We start from the raw sequence: 21,713 nt of genomic DNA on the forward strand, positions 1-21,713 counted from the left end.
GACTTCCTTACCCTCAAAGAATGCCCAATCCAAAACAAGAAAAACAATTTGAGAGGTTTCTAGATGTCTTCAAGAAACATCAAATAAATATTCAATTTGCTGAAGCACTTGAGCAAATGCCTTTCTATGCTAAATTCATGAAGGAGCTTTTATCTAAGAAAAGAAAGCTTGAGAATGATAAAACAGTCCCTTTGACTGAAGAATACAGTGCTATTTTACAAAGGAAGCTCCCTCAAAAATTAAAGGATCCAGGTTCTTTTAGCATTCCATGTTCTATTGGAAATTGCATCATGGGGAAAGTTTTATGTGATCTTGGGGCCAGCATCAATCTCATGCCTCTTGCTATCATGAAGAGACTTGGAATAGAAGAAGTCAAGCCTACTAGCATAACATTACAACTTGCGGACAGATCTTATACATATCCCTATGGTGTTGTAGAGGATCTGCTAGTTAAGATTGACAAATTTATTTTTCCTACAGATTTTGTAATTTTGGACATGAAAGTGGATGCCGACATTCTTTTAATTTTGGCAGACCATTCTTAGCTACAGGAAGAGCTTTAATTGATGTTCAAAAGGGAGAACTTATGTTGAGAGTGCAGGATGAAAAGGTTATTTTTAATGTATTTGAGGCACTCAAACATCCCAATGATGATGTTACTTGTATGAGGGTTGATATTCTAGATTCTATTATTTTCCCTCATTTTATTGATAATGCTGATGAAATCTCATTGTTAAAGGAAACAATAGTTGCAGGGAATCATGCAGCTGGTCACTTTGCCAATTGTTCCTTTTTCAAAAAATCCAATAAAGGAAGAACTAAAAAATGAAATGAAGGAAAAGAAGACTGAGAAACTAGAGCTGAAACAGTTACCTTCTCACTTGAGATACTCTTTCCTAGTCCAGTCCAAGTTGTCCCTAAAAAAGGAGGGATGACAGTTGTGCCTAATGAAAAGAATGAATTAATTCCTTTTAGGACTGTAACGGGCTGGCGCATGTGTATGGACTATAGAAAATTGAATGATGCAACTAGAAAAGATCACTTTCTATTGCCATTTGCTGATCAAATGTTGGAAAGACTAGCTAGACATGCATATTATTGTTTTCTTGATGGATATTCCGGCTACAATCAAATAGCGGTGGACCCTATGGATCAAGAGAAGACTTCATTTACAAGTCCATTTGGAGTTTTTGCATATAGAAGAATGCCATTTAGATTGTGCATTGCTCCCGCTACTTTTCAAAGGTGTATGCCGTCCATTTTTTCTGATTTAGTAGAGAAAATTATTGAAGTGTTTATCGATGATTTCTCTATTTTTGGCAATTCTTTTGATAATTATTTAGCTAATTTGTCCATTGTTTTGCAGAGATGTCAAGATACTAACCTTGTTTTAAATTGGGAAAAGTGTCATTTCATGGTCCAAGAAGGAATAGTCCTTGGCCATAGAATTTCAAAAAAAGGAATGGAGGTGGATTAAGCAAAAACAGAAGTTATTAGTAAACTGCCTCCACCAATTTGTCCATTTGTATTTGATGATTCTTGTTTGCATGCATTTTCTGTTTTGAAAGAAAAACTTATCTCTGCACCTATTCTTGCAAAACCTGATTGGAATTTACCTTTTGAATTAATGTGTGATGCAAGTGATAGTGCAGTAGGTGCTGTTTTAGGACAGACAAAGGATAGGAAATTGCATGTCATTTACTATTCTAGCAAAGTCTTAAATTTTGCACAAGTAAATTACACAACTACTGAAAAGGAACTCCTTGCTATTGTGTTTGCTTTTGATAAATTTAGATCATATTTGATGGGATCTAAAGTCATAGTCTATACTGACCATTCTGCACTCAAATATTTATTGTCCAAACAGGATACCAAGCCAAGATTATTGAGACGGATTCTGCTGCTGCAGGAGTTTGAATTGGAAATTAGAGATAAAAAGGGAAAGGAAAATGGGGTAGCTGATCATCTGTCCAGGCTTCCATTGGACAATTTAACCTCTAATTCCTTGGACATTAATGAAGAATTTCCAAATGAAAGACTACTTGCTGTGGAAGATCTGCCTTGGTTTGCTGATAATGCAAACTTTAAGGTCACTCAACTCATTCCAAAGAAATTTGCTTGGCAACAAAGAAAGAAATTTTTACATGACAGCAAATTTTATGTGTGGGAAGACCTTTATCTATTCAAAATTGGGGAGGATGGTCTACTTAGAAGATGTATCCCACAAAAAGAACAAGCTGAGATATTATGGCATTGTCATAATTCAGATTATGGAGGCCACCATGGGAGTTCAAGAACTGCTGCAAAAGTTTTGCAAGTAGGAATTTTCTGGCCTACACTTTTTAAAGATGCCAAAAAATTATGTTAAGAGTTGTGATAAGTGCCAAAGGACAGGCAACATCTCTAGGAAACATGAATTGCCTTTGACAAATATTTTAAAAGTGAAATTATTTGATGTATGGGAGATTGATTTCATGGGACCTTTTCCCACATCTTTCTCTCGTGAATATATTCTTGTGGCAGTTGATTATGTTTCTAAGTGGGTGGAAGCCATTCCAACAAGGACAAATGAAGCCAAGGTGGTAATTTCTTTTATAAAAAGGAATATCTTTGCTAGATTTGGAGTGCCCATATTTTTAATAAGTGATGGAGGTGCTCATTTCTGCAACAAGCATCTTGAATCAGTTTTAGCAAAGTATAATGTAAAACACAAGGTTACTACTGATGAAACGATATTTGAGCTACTCGTCATGCAAAAGATTGTCGTTAATCCTCATCAAATATGCAAAGAAATGAATGCAGTACTAGGGTGTTATCCTAGGTCGTCTCCAAGGAATTTTTGGTTGGGAACATACATCGAACAAGTGTAAACATGTATTTTAAAGCAAATAAATTGGGGGGAGTTTGTCAAATTCCGGGTTTTAATCAAGAACGAAATGTAAATTTAATGAAATTCAATCAATTAAAATGAGTAATCCCTAGTCAAGCAATGAGTTCTATCATTATTCTTCCAAATGATTCAATAATCCCCTTTTCTTTCCCTTAAATTAAGTTAATCTAACAAGCGAAGACTAACTTTAACATCCCAATTAAAATTAAGCATCTTAATGGGCTCCAATCTCTATCCCTAAGATTAAGCAACCTCAAGGATTAACCAAAATTAAGCAATTTTGAATTAGAATTTCGTTAGGTAAATTAGGGTTCATTAAGCAATGTTCCCTTCATGCAAATTCCATTTCATTCAGAGATTGGGGTTAATAAATTCAAGGAAAGAAAGATTTGTATTGCAATTAATTCCAAGAATTCAAGATTCATGTGCATTGACTAGGAATTACAAGGAAGTTTAGCCCTCCATGTGGATGGGCTTCACAAAAGAGAGAAAGAAATGCAAGAACGTAAACATCATTAATGCAAATTCAACAAAAATCAAAAGAGAAATTGGAAATTAAAACCTATAGAGGACCCTTGGCTGTCACCCAAGACTCCAATGTCGTAAGCAATTATCCCAATTTGGCAAAGGAAAAATGTGTAAAGTGTCAAAAGTCTCGTACCCTAATTCCTAAAATCTATTTATAGTGGATGACATGTCACCAAAGTGTCCACTTTTGCCTTTGAAAGTGTCCACTTTGGGCCTTGAAAGTGTCCACGCGCAGGATGGAAGGAATGCCGCTTCTCTGGAGTTACCACTATTTGTGCTGAAAGTAGCTACTTTGGATGGGCGTAGCTACTATGAGAGCCCATAGTAACCACGCGCAGGAAGGCTTCAAAATCAGCGTCCAGGAGCTTCTGAAGTTGCCACTTTTGGTCTTCAAAGTAACTACTTTGGATGCGCGTAGCTACTATGAGAGCCCATAGTAACCACGCGCATCATGCTTCAAGATTGGCGTTCCTGGAGCTTCTGGAGTTGCCACTTTTGGGCTTGAAAGTGGCTACTTTGGAACCTTTAATGCCATGCTTGCTGTAGTTGCCACTTTTACTCCTCAAGGTAGCTACTTTGGGGGCAACTTTCATCTAAGGACCAAGATTTCTCAAATTTGACTTGGGCATTCTGCAAAATCATCAAGATAATTAAAATTGCAATCTATATCTATGTAATTAAATGCAAATTAACCAAAAATTAATAAACCTATGATATTTATTCAAAATGTGATTTCTATATTATTTTCACTATCTAAGTCCATTTTTTCTATCCAGAAGCATAAAAAAGGCAAGTAAAAATATAATAAAAATTGGATTCATCACAACCCCAAACTTAAACTTTTGCTTGTCCTCAAGCAAATCAAAATTCAAACAATTCAAATGAAGAGGGTTGAATTTGTCCAAAGAAAATTTTAGAAATTTTCATTTCAACTTCATGCTTTAATTAGCAATTCCAACATCTTCACAACCATAGACTCATTCAACAGAGGAATCATATTCATGTCAAATATTCCATGCAAAGTCCCACTAAATTGAAACAAAATAATCAAGCAAGGTTTCATGTGACTCTCATAATGCAAAGAAACTATCCATCTCACAAGGTGGTGTTTCACTCATCACTCAACAACATTTCAGGCTAAGTGTTTTCCCTCAATCCATGCATTTAGCCTCACCCTACCATAGGCTTGCCCATATTCTCGATCTCCCTTGCCTAGATACAACGAACCACCTATCATGAGGGCTTTGTTGGTCACAAATGGGGTTAGGATAGGCTCAAATTTTAACCAAGGAGGGTGACAAGATCAAGTGGGTACTCAAGAGGAGGGAGTTCTTTTGAGTGATTTAGTGCAACAACTAGAGTGGAATGCCTTAAATGATGTAGCTTAAGAGGTTGAAGCATTCTTTCACCACATTAATTTTTTTTTTTTTTTTATTTGCCTTATATGGAGATCCTTTTTCAACTCAAATGCCTTGCTATATTTTTCTTTCTTTCTTTTCTCCTTTTTCATTCATTCATATTTTTGTGATATTAAGGACTTTGAGAATTATTTTTTTTTTTTTTTTGACATGTATTATGAACATGTATGCTGTCCACCACCCCAAACTTAAGACATTGCTTGTCCTCAAGCAACTACAAGCATAATCAACACCCCAAACTTAGTTTCTTGCACTCAATCTTGAGGCAACTCAAAAGAAATACCTCTATTAAGGAAAAGGGAAGTAAATTTGTTGACTAAGTTTGGAAAAAGCAAGAAGTGGGGAACAGGGAAGTGAAGTGCAAGGGTGGGGGGAAGGGTATGTGCAAAGAAGGCCTCAATCATCTAGATGGAAAATTGCACAATGCATATTGAATTAAGAAACAAGGCAAGTTCTAGAGGATGAATGCAACAATACATGTAATATGCACACAGAAAAAAAAAAGTAAGAGGCCCAATTCACTACCATGGTAAAAGTGATAATGACTTGCAAAATGAGAGCACAATTCACCCGGCAAGAAAATATGTTCAAAATGTTAGGAACGAAAATATGTACAAAAATGAGAATGAGTATGGGATGGATGGAAAATGCAATCAAAGCATAAAAGCAAAATTATAAAACAGGGGAGTAAATTAAAAGGAAACTAGAAGAAATGAAATAAGGAAAATATTTTTGTATTTTATCTAGTACGGTGCAGAAAAAGTAAGCTACAAATAAATGCAAAATAGAGACAAAGAGTTCACCCCCCTTTTATAGATGATGTATTCAAAGTTCAGGGTAAAATGATGCTCCTCTTGATGGAACTGAGGGCATCTCTGCACAATGATAACAAGAGTTCAGAAAAAGAACGAAAAGGGAGGTAACATAACTGTTTGAAGGAAAATAACATAAAAGCAGGAACAGAAAGACAATAAAAGGACAAGTGGTTCCTAATTACTTGGGAAAATAAAGGAAAATAAGTACAAGCAGAGAAATAAAAGAAAACACGAAAAGTGGACTAAATGGCATCTTCATCAGAGGTGGATGAGGTGGCGCCTTCATCTTCTTCTACTTCTTCTGCTTCCTCTGAGGAACTGGAGTTGTGGACATCTCTGGGAGCATTGGGATTGAATGGGGGCAAGTCATTCTGAACAGCAGCTCGGAGGAAAGGGGCAGGGAAACGGTGGGCCTGATATATCTGGTCTGAAGTCATCCCCATCTTCTTGCCAATGTTCAGCATCATAGTCTCCATGAGGAGGAGCATGCTGGTTTGACCAGAGTGGATGGCAGACTGCCTCTGTGCTATTTGCTGCAGCTGCTCCTTGATTGTTGCAGGGGTTTCCTTCTTGTATTCGGGTGGCAAGGTGAGACCGGGGTCTGAAGACTTCTTTGGCTTAAATAGGTCCTTTACCAAGGCAGTGGAAATGGGAGGAAGTGCTCTAATTCGCTGCTGGTAGTCTCCAAAATCAACACCTGCATCCTGGCACAACATAGTGATTAGAGAGGGAAAAGCTAAAGAATCTCTGCTCCTTTTAAGGACTTCCAGCATGGCTCTGCTGATGACCTCCCCAACATGGATGGGCATGCCAGTGAGAATAGCATAGAGGAGTTCTGCCCTCTTTACTGCAATGGTGGAGGTGTGGATGACTGGCATGAATGAGCTGACAACAAAGATACTCCACACCTTGGCAGGAGGGAGAAGGTGTTTAGTGGTCAGATTCTTGGGCTGCATTTTACAATCAAATTCCCAATTTTCTCCTTCAATACAGATTGCTTGAAGTATAGGCTGGTAATCCTTTTCCTTTTGTTTGGAGAATGCAGTGAAATCCAATTGGTCAGGTTGCTTCTGCAGAGGAGGGATGTTTAAAACCCTCTGGATGGTGGCTGGAGTGAAACTAACTTGCTTACCCCTGACCATGGTGTGCTTGGGGGGGTAAATGTCATCTTCCAGGTGCAGGGCATTAGCATAGAACTCCTGGGTGATGTCCTTCCACCCATTGCCTGCACAAGAAGTGAAAAGTCCCCAGCCACGTCTGTCTATCTCCTCCTGAAACTGTGGAAATGTCCCCTGCTGGATTTCAAAATTCCTGTCCTGGACGATCTGGCGCCTCAGGATGTTCTCTTTGAAATATTGTTCATGCTCTGGGGACCTAAACCTTGGGTCATGAGTAGGAGGGGGTTGTGATGAAGAGGCTTCAGCTGTCCTACTCCTCTTGGTTCTAGGTGTGTTCCTTCGAGGATTGCCCGACATTATCTGCAGAGAAGAGAGAATATGTGAATGAATAGTGCAGGGGCTGCAAAATAATTTGATATCATCTTAAGTGATTTGTGCACAATAGGGTGTGTAGTGCTACATATGACCCAGAGGGCAATGAATTTCAATCATAGCCTACAAACATAGAGCTCAAATGGTATAGACAAGAGCAATTAAGCACAAAGAATGGTGTGACATACGTACACTATGTATAGCAATCCAATGGATAGTAGAATATGACTATTAAAGCTTTGAAACTCAAGGATCATAATGCAGCAATTAGTGAAATTAAAGTCACGAAAAGCATGTTCAACACCCAGAAAGAGCAACAATTATGGTTAATTTTGTAATATGCATGAGAATCAAGTGCAGCAAAAGTAAAATGGCATGGGATTGAAAAGCAAAACAGCAAAATGGAGGGGCCGAAACTAAATGGAAATAGGCACGAACCAAATTTAGGCATTAACACACATGAACAAGAAGTTTAAAAGCACTATTGGCATGTTTAGAGCATAAAAATGAGGGAGGGGAGCATAACAAAAACAACAAATGAGAGTTTTGGCAAAGAGAGAATGGGCGTGGCCACTATTGGGGCCAAAAGTGGGAATGCTCACTTGAATGGGATTAATACGCCCCTTTTGAGTGTAGTTTAGTGACCTCTCCCCCTCTAATTCAAGTAAGAATGCTCAATTATACAAGAATTACACCTCAATTTCAAGAAAAAACAAGTAAAATTGAAAAGCCCCAAATTGGGGAGTCTATGAACCCTAACCATAAATGGAGAGAAATTGAGAGAATTACCTTGTTTGAAGCCTTGGGTGTGGTGAGGGAAGGTGCGTTTTGGGCTTAGGAGTGAGTGGGTGTGAGTGGGTGGGAGTGGAAATGGTGCGTGTTGGGTGGTGAGCGGTGTGAATGCGTCGTGAATGGGAGGAGTGTGTGTGAAATAGTGAGCGTCTTCACTTTGAAGGGAATTAGTGCCTACTATGGGTTGGGCCAAAGGGGAATAGTGCAAATGGTGTACGTGCCTACTCTAAACAAGTAACGTGGGGCACCTAAAAAGCTAAAATTTAGTTCCAAATTGCGCGTAGCCACTTTCATCCAAGAAAGTGACAACTACAGTGAGGGTGTGAGGAATGCCATTTGCGCGTGGCTACTTTGGTTCTCCAAAGTGGGAACTCCAGAGAAGCATCTTTGCAAAGAGAATTGCGCGTGGCTACTTTGGTTCTCCAAAGTGGGAACTCCAGAGAAGCATCTTTGCAAAGAGAATTGCGCGTGGTTACTTTGAAAGCCCATAGTAACCACGCGCATCATGATTGAGCTCCTGGCGCCAAAGTGGTCACTCCCACTCTTAAAAGTGGGAACTACAGAGAAGAAGTTGCTTACCTTGAGCCAAAGTAGCCACTATAGCCTACGAGAGGGGCCACTTTCATGAAGGATGAATTGCATCTAGCAAGAATGAGTGCCCAAAGTGGTGCTGCTGCTAGAATTCCTACAAAATTGTGCATCCACAAAAAATTATTCACACAAAATTGAAGCATATCAGAAATTGCTTAGCTCATTACACCTCAAATGAAGACAAAAATGTAATTGAAAGAATGCAAAGGAGAAATAATGAAAAGACAAAATTGCTTATTCACTTGTGAGTTGCCTCTCACAGAGCGCTTCTTTAACGTCATTAGCTTGACATGTGAAGTGATTTACTCATGGCAAGGGTCTTGTTTGGAGGGAATGATGGGGGAGTACACATCCACCTCTTCAATCTCCTCCACAGGAACTGAGTTCTCTAAAAAATGCTTCAGGCGATGTCCATTCACTGTGAAACATTTGGTAGTGGATTCACTCTTGATTTCCACTGCACCATTAGGGAACACTTGTGTGACTATAAATGGACCAATCCACCTTGAGCGAAGCTTTCCAGGCATGAATTTAAGGCGGGAGTTGAACAAGAGCACCTTTTGACCAACACAAAATTCTTTCCTGGCTATCAATTTGTCATGGTATCTCTTGGTTCTCTCCTTATAAATTCTGGAATTTTCATATGCCTCTAGACGTAACTCTTCCAACTCTTGTAATTGAAGCTTTCTTTGCTCTCCAGCTAAGTCATAGTGCATATTACAAGCCTTCACTGCCCAGTATGCCTTGTGTTCTATCTCCACTGGTAAATGGCAAGCCTTGCCAAAGATTATTCTGTAAGGAGACATGCCCAAGGGTGCTTTGAATGCAGTCCTGTGTGCCCACAAGGCATCATCTAGCCTGCGGCTCCAATCTTTTCTGTGGGGCTGTACAACTCTTTCAAGTATTTTCTTTATTTCTCTGTTGGAAAGTTCTGCTTGGCCATTCGTTTGCGGGTGGTAGGCTGTGGAAACTTTGTGCAGAACTCCATATTTTCTCAGCAAGACTTCCATTGTCTTGTTGCAAAAATGACTCCCTTGGTCACTAATGATGGCACGTGGGATGCCAAACCTGCAAAATAGGTTGGAGCGAACAAATTCTGCAACAACTCTAGCATCATTAGTCTTGGTAGCTTTAGCTTCTACCCATTTTGAAACATAGTCAACAGCAAGTAAAATGTATAAGAAACCAAAGGAAGAGGGAAAGGGACCCATGAAGTCAATACCCCAGACATCAAAGATGTCACAATATAGGATAGGTTGCTGAGGCATTTCCTGTCTCCTGGTGATCATTCCTCCTGACCTCTGGCAACTCTCACAGACAGAATATGTTTGCCAAGAGTCCTTGAAAATGGAGGGCCAGTATAATCCTGAGTCCAATACCTTTCTTGCTGTTCTTTGAGGTCCAAGGTGTCCTCCCACAACCGAATTGTGGCAAAACTGCAGTATGGATGGGATTTCCTCATCAGGGACGCATCTTCTGATCACTTGATCATTACAGAACTTCCATAAGTAAGGGTCGTCCCACACATAATGTTTGGCATCGCTCTTAATTTTGTCCCTTTGAATTTTTGATGCATTTATAGGGAAAATTCCTGAAACCAAAAAATTAACCAAATCAGCATACCAAGGTACATGTGATGTGCACAACTCTAAGAGTTGTTCATCAGGAAAATCATCCTTGAGGGGAATAAGTTCAGGGACTCCTTCTATTCTGCTTAAATGGTCTGCCACCAAGTTTTGTGCTCCACTTCTGTCTTTAATCTCCAAGTCAAATTCTTGAAGTAAGAGCATCCACCTTATCAGCCTGGGTTTAGAATCTGTCTTTTTTAGCAAAAACTTCAAAGCAGAATGATCAGTAAACACCACAACTTTTGATCCTAACAGATATGATCTGAATTTATCTAATGCAAACACTATGGCCAACAATTCCTTTTCAGTTGTGGTGTAATTGGATTGTGCAGTGTCTAAGGTCCTAGAAGCATAATAAATGACATGAGGGACCTTACCAACCCGCTGTGCAAGGACAGCTCCCACTGCATAATTTGAGGCATCACACATCAGCTCAAAGGGTATTGACCAATCTGGAGGTTGGATAATTGGTGTGGTGGTTAAGGCTTTTTTAAGGAAGTTGAAAGCCTCCTTGCAGTCCTCATCAAAGTCGAATTCAACATCTTTTTGCAGCAGCTTTGAAAGAGGAATTGCAATCTTGGAAAAATTCTGAATAAACCTCCTGTAAAATCCTGCATGGCCCAAAAAAGAACGAACCTCCCTCACGCATGAGGGGTAAGAAAGGTGTGAAATAACATCCAATTTTGCAGGATCAACCTCAATACCTTTTTTAGAGATTATGTGTCCTAGAACTACACCCTGCTCTACCATGAAATGGCATTTCTCAAAGTTAAGTACAAGGTTAGTTTCAATACACCTCTTCAAGACTTTTTCCAAATTGACTAAACATGCATGAAAGGAGGTGCCATAAACTGTGAAATCATCCATGAATACCTCTATGCAATGCTCCACTAAATCAGAAAAAATACTCAACATGCATCTCTGGAATGTGCCAGGAGCATTACATAGGCCAAAAGGCATTCTTCGATAAGCGAAGGTGCCAAAGGGACATGTAAATGTGGTTTTCTCCTGGTCTTGAGGGGCAATACAAATTTGAAAATAACCAGAGTAACCATCTAGAAAGCAATAGTGGGATTTACCTGCCAATCTTTCAAGCATTTGATCAATGAAAGGTAGTGGAAAGTGGTCCTTCCTTGTGGCCTGGTTCAGCCGCCGGTAGTCTATGCAGACTCTCCAGCTGTTCTGGACTCTAGTAGGTATCATTTCATTCTTCTCATTCCTAACCACTGTAAGTCCAGATTTCTTGGGGACCACTTGCACAGGGCTAACCCAAGTGCTATCAGAGATTGGGTAAATGATCCCAGCTTGAAACAACTTGGTGACCTCCTTCTTCACCACATCTAGGATGATGGGATTCACCCTCCTTTGAGGTTGTCTCACCGGTTTAGCATCTTCTTCCAACAAAATTCTATGCATGCACATGGAGGGACTAATTCCTGGTATATCAGCAAGTGTCCACCCAATGGCTCTTTTGTGCTTTTTGATCACTTCTAGCAACTTCTCCTCTTGATCACTATCAAGCTTGGTAGAGATGATAACTGGGAGCTTTTCATTTGGTTCCAAATAGACATATTTCAAATGCTCCGGTAGAGGCTTTAACTCTAATGTGGGAGGTTGCTCTATAGATGGAAGTGATTTAGCCTTTTCATTTGACAAAATTTCTGCAACATTCAAATCAAAGGGGTTAGATTCAACTGTATTTGCTACATCCAATACTTCACATTCCAACCCTATGGAATTATCAGCTTCATCAACACTAAAACTTTTAGAACTTTCATTCAAATAAGCAGAATTTTCAGCACAAGTATCATACAAAGAATTTTCATAAGATTCACAAACAAAAGCATCTACATAATGGGAAAAATTAAGAAAAGAGTTTCTCAAAATTTCGGTCCAGCTCTCATCCACCAATGCATCAAATACATCAATATGGAAGACAGAATGTTCTTCAATCGGATGTTTCATGGCATCCAATATGTTGAAGCGCACAATGTTATCCCCAAATTCCATGGTGAGTGAACCGGCATGTACATCAATCTTCGTTCTTGCAGTCTTCAAGAACGGTCTTCCCAAAATGATAGGTGCAGAATTTTTGAGTGACTCTTCTTCTTGCATGTCAAGGATGTGAAGTCAGCTGGAAATATGAGGTCATTCACCTTCACCAACACATCTTCAACAAGTCCAGCTGGGTGTGTTGTGCTTCTATTGGCCAACTGAATCACTACACCTGTGGGCTGCAAGGGACCAAGAGATAGAGAAGAAAAAATAGACAATGGCATAACATTAATGGATGCTCCTAGATCTAGCATTGCATTGTCTATCCTATTATTACCAATGATGCATGGAATAGTAAATGTTCCTGGGTCTTTACACTTCTCAGGCATTGTGGTTCTTTGTTTCTCAAAAAGTACAGAAACATTCCTACCCATGTTGATTCTTTCATTACCCTTCAGACGCCTTCTATGTGTACATAAATCTTTCAAGAACTTGGCGTACTTGGGTATTTGTTTAATTGCCTCCAGCAAGGGTATGTTTACCTCAACTTTTCTGAAAGTGTCCAAGATTTCTTTGTCACTCTCCTCAGCTTTCTTACTTGGTTTGGCAATCATAACCCTTTGAGGGAAAGGTGGTGGAATTGCCCTTTCAGCTTCTTCTACCACTTCTTGAGTGGTGGGTGCATTTTCTTCCTCCCTTTCATCAACCAAGGGGCTTGGGATCTCCTTCTCCCTAGGCATTTCAGGCTCTTGCATTACCTTTCCGGACCGCAAAGTAATTGCACTGACATTCTTTGGGTTTGTGACTGTCTGTGCTGGGAGGTTGCCTGAACCTTGGGACTGAATTTGATTTATAGAGGAAGCCAACTGTCCCATCTGGTTCTCAATTGTTCTGATACTGGCCTCTGTGCGCTGTTGAAAATTAATGTTGCTCATGGCCATTTGCTTCACAAGCTCCTCCAATGATGGCTCATTCTTCTGACAAGAAGAGGCTTGGGATGAGGATGCTTGCTGCTGCTGGTGAGGTTGTTGCCCATGTTGTTGATCATTCCATTGGCGTGGCTGATGTGGCCTACCTTGACCAGCTTGGTAATTGTTACTTTGCTGATTTTGCTGGTTGGAATTTCCTCCCCACCTCAAGTTTGGATGATTTCTCCAGCCCGGGTTATACCGGTTTGAAGAAAGATCCCAGTTTGGTTGTTGCTGTTGCTGCTGAAAAGGAAATTTGTTAGTGTAAATATTTGCAGCATAGGCCTGGGGGTTACCTTCAGGAGTATCTGACTCCTGTAATGTGGGGCAGCTGTCTGTATAATGATCTGCAGCTGAGCATATTCCACAAAGTGTAGCTGGAACTGGTGGTGGAGGTGTTGAAGAGACAGCACTCTTTTGCATTGCAGCTAGTTGCTTTACCATGGAAGCTAGCTCATCAATCTTGTGCTCCAATTTGTTTGGTTCTGTAGCTTGAACTTCATGCACACCTCTAGTAACACAAGAATTCTGTCTAGTTGCAAATTGCTGGGAGTTGGCAGCCATGTTTTCTATCAAGTTCCTGGCTGCCACAGGGGTCTTGTCTACCAAAGCTCCTCCACTCGCTGCATCGATCATACTCCTATCCATTGGGTGTAATCCCTCATAGAAGTACTGGATCAGCAATTGATCGCTAATTTGGTGGTGGGGGCAGCTTGCACATAGTCTTTTAAACCTCTCCCAGTATTCATAGAGAGTTTCTCTTTCTAGCTGCCTAATTCCACAAATCTCCTTTCTTATGGATGCAGCTCGGGAGGCCGGAAAGAACTTCTCTAGGAAGAGTCTTTTGAGGTTGTCCCAACTTGTTATTGATCCCGGTGGAAGGTAGTACAACCAGTCCTTTGCAGTGTCCATTAATGAGAAAGGGAAGGCCTTCAATTTGACATGCTCCTCTGGGACACCTTGAGGCCGCATGGTGGAGCAAACAATATGAAACTCCTTCAAGTGTTTGTGAGGGTCTTCACCTGCAAAACCATGAAATTTAGGTAGAAGGTGAATTAATCCAGTTTTCAAAACAAAAGGAGCGTCTACATCTGGATATTGGATGCACAATGTTTGGTATGTGACATCCGGTGCAGCTAGCTCCTTAAGAGTCCTCTCGTCACCTGCCATTGCTCCAAAACTAGAGTTAAGTGAAAATGGAGAAGAGTAAATAGAATTTGGTGTCACAGATTGCAAAGATGCAGTAGGTGATGATAATGATTCAGAGTGTTCAGAGTGATCCCTATGTGTCCTAAGGTTCCTATAAAAAGTCCTATCAATCTCCTGGTCTAATGGATACAAATCTCCAGGGTTTGATCGGGTCATGCACTAGATATCAACTAACTAAATTGAAAGCAAATTGAGTAAATGAAATAACAAGAACAATTTAAAATTTCTCTGCAGAATTCTGCAGAAATATGCAGCAAAAGTGCAGAAAAACAGAGAATTATGCAGCAAAATGAGTGCAGAAAATTGGAAGTGAGAGATTGAAAAATTTTAGCACTTGAATGAAGGAAATGACGCAAGAAATCTTGCAACAACAATGCAGAAACAGACTACTAAATTCGTATGACTATCAACACAATACAAAAACTCAAAATGAAACAAACGTACTAACATGCAAAACACAAAAACAGAGTACCAAGCATGTTCAACATAAGTTCAGCACCAAAAACTCCCCGGCAACGGCGCCAATTTGATGAAACGATATTTGAGCTACTCGTCATGCAAAAGATTGTCGTTAATCCTCATCAAATATGCAAAGAAATGAATGCAGTACTAGGGTGTTATCCTAGGTCGTCTCCAAGGAATTTTTGGTTGGGAACATACATCGAACAAGTGTAAACATGTATTTTAAAGCAAATAAATTGGGGGGAGTTTGTCAAATTCCGGGTTTTAATCAAGAACGAAATGTAAATTTAATGAAATTCAATCAATTAAAATGAGTAATCCCTAGTCAAGCAATGAGTTCTATCATTATTCTTCCAAATGATTCAATAATCCCCTTTTCTTTCCCTTAAATTAAGTTAATCTAACAAGCGAAGACTAACTTTAACATCCCAATTAAAATTAAGCATCTTAATGGGCTCCAATCTCTATCCCTAAGATTAAGCAACCTCAAGGATTAACCAAAATTAAGCAATTTTGAATTAGAATTTCGTTAGGTAAATTAGGGTTCATTAAGCAATGTTCCCTTCATGCAAATTCCATTTCATTCAGAGATTGGGGTTAATAAATTCAAGGAAAGAAAGATTTGTATTGCAATTAATTCCAAGAATTCAAGATTCATGTGCATTGACTAGGAATTACAAGGAAGTTTAGCCCTCCATGTGGATGGGCTTCACAAAAGAGAGAAAGAAATGCAAGAACGTAAACATCATTAATGCAAATTCAACAAAAATCAAAAGAGAAATTGGAAATTAAAACCTATAGAGGACCCTTGGCTGTCACCCAAGACTCCAATGTCGTAAGCAATTATCCCAATTTGGCAAAGGAAAAATGTGTAAAGTGTCAAAAGTCTCGTACCCTAATTCTTAAAATCTATTTATAGTGGATGACATGTCACCAAAGTGTCCACTTTTGCCTTTGAAAGTGTCCACTTTGGGCCTTGAAAGTGTCCACGCGCAGGATGGAAGGAATGCCGCTTCTCTGGAGTTACCACTATTTGTGCTGAAAGTAGCTACTTTGGATGGGCGTAGCTACTATGAGAGCCCATAGTAACCACGCGCAGGAAGGCTTCAAAATCAGCGTCCAGGAGCTTCTGAAGTTGCCACTTTTGGTCTTCAAAGTAACTACTTTGGATGCGCGTAGCTACTATGAGAGCCCATAGTAACCACGCGCATCATGCTTCAAGATTGGCGTTCCTGGAGCTTCTGGAGTTGCCACTTTTGGGCTTGAAAGTGGCTACTTTGGAACCTTTAATGCCATGCTTGCTGTAGTTGCCACTTTTACTCCTCAAGGTAGCTACTTTGGGGGCAACTTTCATCTAAGGACCAAGATTTCTCAAATTTGACTTGGGCATTCTGCAAAATCATCAAGATAATTAAAATTGCAATCTATATCTATGTAATTAAATGCAAATTAACCAAAAATTAATAAACCTATGATATTTATTCAAAATGTGATTTCTATATTATTTTCACTATCTAAGTCCATTTTTTCTATCCAGAAGCATAAAAAAGGCAAGTAAAAATATAATAAAAATTGGATTCATCACAACCCCAAACTTAAACTTTTGCTTGTCCTCAAGCAAATCAAAATTCAAACAATTCAAATGAAGAGGGTTGAATTTGTCCAAAGAAAATTTTAGAAATTTTCATTTCAACTTCATGCTTTAATTAGCAATTCCAACATCTTCACAACCATAGACTCATTCAACAGAGGAATCATATTCATGTCAAATATTCCATGCAAAGTCCCACTAAATTGAAACAAAATAATCAAGCAAGGTTTCATGTGACTCTCATAATGCAAAGAAACTATCCATCTCACAAGGTGGTGTTTCACTCATCACTCAACAACATTTCAGGCTAAGTGTTTTCCCTCAATCCATGCATTTAGCCTCACCCTACCATAGGCTTGCCCATATTCTCGATCTCCCTTGCCTAGATACAACGAACCACCTATCATGAGGGCTTTGTTGGTCACAAATGGGGTTAGGATAGGCTCAAATTTTAACCAAGGAGGGTGACAAGATCAAGTGGGTACTCAAGAGGAGGGAGTTCTTTTGAGTGATTTAGTGCAACAACTAGAGTGGAATGCCTTAAATGATGTAGCTTAAGAGGTTGAAGCATTCTTTCACCACATTAATTTTTTTTTTTTTTTTATTTGCCTTATATGGAGATCCTTTTTCAACTCAAATGCCTTGCTATATTTTTCTTTCTTTCTTTTCTCCTTTTTCATTCATTCATATTTTTGCGACAATTTGAGTTTAATCAAAGATGAATTTTTTAAACTAAGCTTGGGGTGGCTTCTTGTTTTGCATTGCTTAATGACAAGCAAAGTTCTAAGTTTGGGGTGGGCAGCAACAAAGCTCTAAGTTATTTGAAAAAAAAATGAAAAGCAAAATGTTAAAAAGTGTGAAAAACATAAAAGAATTGAAAAAAAAAATTCTCTGTATAATTGATGCAATGATAGTTCTTTAAATGCTGCAAAAATTCTGTAAATTTTGTGCATATTTGGATGAATGAGAAAGATGAGGTAACCTCAATTTAAGTTTTGAACATTCATCTACTTGAATTGCATCTTTTCTGTTTGGAAGTAACCACATTGTTTCCCTAATTGATTGAACACCTACCTGTCCTTTAACCTCAATTTCACCTGAAAAAGTCCTCTTGATATGTGACTTGTTGTATATTTGCAGAGGAGATTGAGAATATTTGTAAGCCTATGGTAGAGTGTGGTAAAAATGATGATTTTGAGAGAAAACATTAAGCCTAAACACTGCTGAGTGATGAGGGAAACACTACTTGTGAGCTGTGAATCATGTTTTTCAATTTTGCTCACATGAAACTTTGCTAAATTACTTGAACTCAGATGACAAGTTTTTTTTTTGGTTGTGTGATTAATTCAGTGTGATTGTCATGATGATTGAAATGATTAATAACTTGATTGAGAATGAGAAATCAGAAAACATAGAACTGGAAAATAGAAAAGTTTTGAAAAAAGTCAGTTTTGTTGCTTAATTTCAATTAATGGATGAATTTTTTCCCATTTATATGATTTGATTCGCTTGAGGACAAGAAAAATTCTAAGTTTGCGGTGGTGATAAATCCACATTTTACCATAATTTTTAGTATAATTTTGTTAATAAATAAGTAGTAAAGTGCTAAGCAAACTTGAAAATATTATAAATATTGCATTAATATTCATAATTGTGTAAATAGTTTTTATTTTAAGATTTTGAGTCCAATTCTGAACAATTTGACTTAAAAGTGGCTTAATCCTTGTGCAGAAGCTTGAGTTGAGAATTTGAGTTGAAGATTGAAGTGAAGAAAGTAGAGGAATTAAGCTTAGAAGATGAAGAATCAAGTGTTATATAAAGGGCGTAATCACTCTGAGTACATAGAGTGAACACTTTGAAGAAGGAAATTCATGAAGATCAAGAAAGTAGCTACTTCAAGTGTTCAAAGTAGCTACGCAATTAAGCGCGTAGCCACTTCAAGTGCCCAGAGTAGCTACGCAGAGCGCGTAGCCACTTCAAGTGCCCAGAGTAGCTACGCAGAGCGCGTAGCCACTTCAAGTGCTTAGAGTAGCTACACAAAAATAACAGAATTTTAAATATCACTTCTAAGTGTCAACTTTGGATGATTGGAGTTCTTAAATCAGTTTTAGAAGCTTCTAGAAGACCTTTGATGTTAGATTTCTCAGAGATTGATATATAGAAAGGAAAAAGACGGGAAAAACCATATAAATAGAAGTTAGAGGTTCAGAAAATGGGACTTTGGTTCATTTTTGTTATTTTTCACTTTGTAACTGTTTTAACTTCCAAAGGGAGTCAGAGAGATAGATTGGGAGCGACTTTCAAGCTTCATTTCTAGAGGAATCAGAATGAAGATTGGGTCATTGAAGATGTTCTTCTTCTTGTCTTCTTCTTCTCTTACTTCTCCTTTCTCCATTATAATGTTGTTCTAAACCTTTTTGGTTAGAGATCTATGGATCCAGATTTGATGTTGTGATGTAATTGTGAATTAAATCTTGAGATTTTAATTGAATTGAGTATGTGATTCTGTTCTTAATGCAATTATAAACTAATCCTTCATTCAATTGAAATTAGAGGAATTTTCATCAATGGAAATTGAGTTTATTTCTCATATCTGAATCATATGCCTAGGTTCTTGAGATGTTAGGAATAAGTATCATGATCTAGTAATCCTAGTAGGTCAAAATGTTTGCTTTGGATGTGGCAAACCTAGCCACAAGATCTACGAATGTCCAACCAGGAATCCGCAACAAAACTCTAGACCTCAACGTCAAGGGCGAGTTTTCACCATAGATGCATATGAAGTTGAAAACTCTGAGGAATTAATTCGAGATACATGTGAAGTGAACGGTGAGATTCTAATTGTACTTTATGATTCAAGTGCTTCACATTTATTTATTTTAGGTAATTGTGTGTCTATTTTGCAAATTCCAATTTATGAGTTATCATATGATTTGTTGGTCTCTACCCCAACCAACAAACCTGTTAAAACTAGTCAGATATGTATGAATGTTCTCCTTCAAATTAAGGATAGAACTTTTTCAGCCAATTTGATTTGTCTTCCTCTGTCTGGATTTCATATAATCTTTGGCATGGATTGGCTTTCTACTAACCGTGTCGTGCTCAATTGTTCTGATAAGACTGTAATATTTTCCTCTGTTTCACTTCCTAAATCTCAACTTAGTAAACCTCTATTTGAACTCCATAACTATAAATCATTGCGGACTAGAGAGCCAAGGTTTCATTCTTCTGTCAACCAGTGTGATAGAAGTTAATCAGAATAGGAAAGATATTCCAGTTGTCAAGGAATACCCTGATGTATTCCCAGAGGATATTCCCAAATTTCCTCCTGAAAGGGAATAGAGTTCACCATTGAACTGGTGCCGAGGATAGGGCCAATATCTATAGCTCTATATAGGATGTCACCTTTAGAATTAGCAGAACTTAAGAAGCAGATTGAAGAACTCTTGGAAAAAGGATTTATACGACCGAGTGCATCACCATAGGGAGCTCCAGTTCTGTTAGTCAAAAAGAAGGATGGAGGTATGCGGCTATGTGTAGATTATAGACAGTTGAATAAGATGACAACTAAGAATAAATATCCTTTACTAAGAATTGATGACCTCATGGATCAGTTGCACGGGGCGATGCTATTTTCCAAGATTGACCTATGTTTTGGATATCATCAAATCGGAGTTCGGGAGCAAGATATTCCTAAGACAACATTTTGAACCCGTTATGGACATTATGAATACACTGTGATGTCCTTTGGGTTGACTAATGCACCAGCAATATTCATGGATTATATGAATAGAATATTTCTATCATATCTTGATAAATTTGTGGTAGTGTTTATTAATGACATACTTGTTTATTCGAAGACAAAATAGGAGCATAAAGAGCATTTGAGAATGGTTCTACTCTAAGAGAAAAAAAACTTTATGCTAAGCTATCTAAGTATGAGTTTTGGATGGCTGAAGTGAAGTTTCTTGGACACGTAGTATCCCAAGGATAAGTTTCTGTGGACCCCAGCAAAATAGAAGCCGTCCTAAGTGGGGAAAGGTCAACCACAGTCACTGAAGTCAGAAGTTTTCTGGGTTTAGCTAGATATTATCGACGATTTGTAAAAGATTTCTCTTAAGTGGCTCTGCCTTTGACAAAGTTAACCAGGAAAAATGCTCCATTTGAGTGGACACCAGAGTGTGAGCAGAGCTTTCAAGCATTAAAGAGAAAGTTAACAACAACATCAGTGTTAACTTTGCCAGATCCTCAAGGACCGTTTGAAGTCTACTGTGATGCCTCCAAACAAGGACTAGGATGCGTACTGATGCAAAATAAGAATGTGATCGCATATGCTTCCAAGCAATTGAAACCACACGAAAGAAATTACCCAACACGTGACCTCGAGTTGGCAGCAATCGTGTTTGCTTTAAAGATATGGAGACACCACTTGTATGGTGTCAGTTTTGAAGTCTTTTCTAATCATAAGAGTTTGAAATACCTCTTTGACCAGAAAGAATTAAATATGAGACAACGGAGATGGATGGAACTCCTCAAGGATTATGATTTTGAATTGAAATACCATTCGGGAAAAGTAAACATTGTAGCAGATGCCTTAAGTAGAAAATTTCTAAGCGCAGGTTGGATGACAATCAAGGAAACAGAACTTATAGAGAGCTTTCGAGATCTTAAGTTAGGAATTTTTGTGACTCCTTCTACTATCCAATTATGCCAAATGCAAATAACCAGTGACTTCAAAGATCAAATTCAACAAGCTCAACAAAAGGATACCAATTTCCAACAAACGCTCAATCTTGTACAATCAGGGAAGTTGACTAACTTCACTCAGGATAAAGAAGGTATATGGTGATACCGAGATAGGGTGTGTGTACTTCAGGGAGATGACCTCCGAAAGAAAATCTTAGAAGAGGCTTACCGAAGTGAGTTCATCGTACACCCCAGTATTAATAAGATGTATTAAGACCTTAAGAGAATGTTTTGGTGGCCGGGTATGAAGTCAGATATGGTACATCTTGTGAATAAATGTTTAGTCTACCAGAGAGTAAAAGCAGAGCACCAAAAACCTTCTGGAACATTACAACCTCTAGAAATCCCTGAGTGGAAATGTGAGAGCATTTTTATGGATTTTATAATGGGTTTACCTAGGACCCCTACAGGGTATAATGCTATATGGGTTGTAGTGGATAGACTAACTAAATCTGCTCATTTCTTACCTATTCGAGCAAATTACTCCTTGGACAAATTGGCTCAATTATACATTCAAGAGATTATAAAGCTAGAAAGGGTTCCTTCAACCATTGTCTCTGATCGAGACCCAAGGTTTACTTCAAGGTTTT

The 21,713-nt window shown here is 38.6% G+C and overlaps 1 pseudogene; it reads right to left on the reverse strand.

Annotated features, from left to right (window-relative positions):
* Window positions 1-12,054: 12,054 nt before the first annotated feature.
* LOC113868184 lies at window positions 12,055-14,180 on the reverse strand (annotated as a pseudogene).
* Window positions 14,181-21,713: the final 7,533 nt, after the last annotated feature.

Source organism: Abrus precatorius, unplaced genomic scaffold (genome assembly GCF_003935025.1).
Source record: "Abrus precatorius isolate BTA unplaced genomic scaffold, Abrus_2018 Scaffold5, whole genome shotgun sequence".
Taxonomy (NCBI): Eukaryota; Viridiplantae; Streptophyta; class Magnoliopsida; order Fabales; family Fabaceae; genus Abrus; species Abrus precatorius.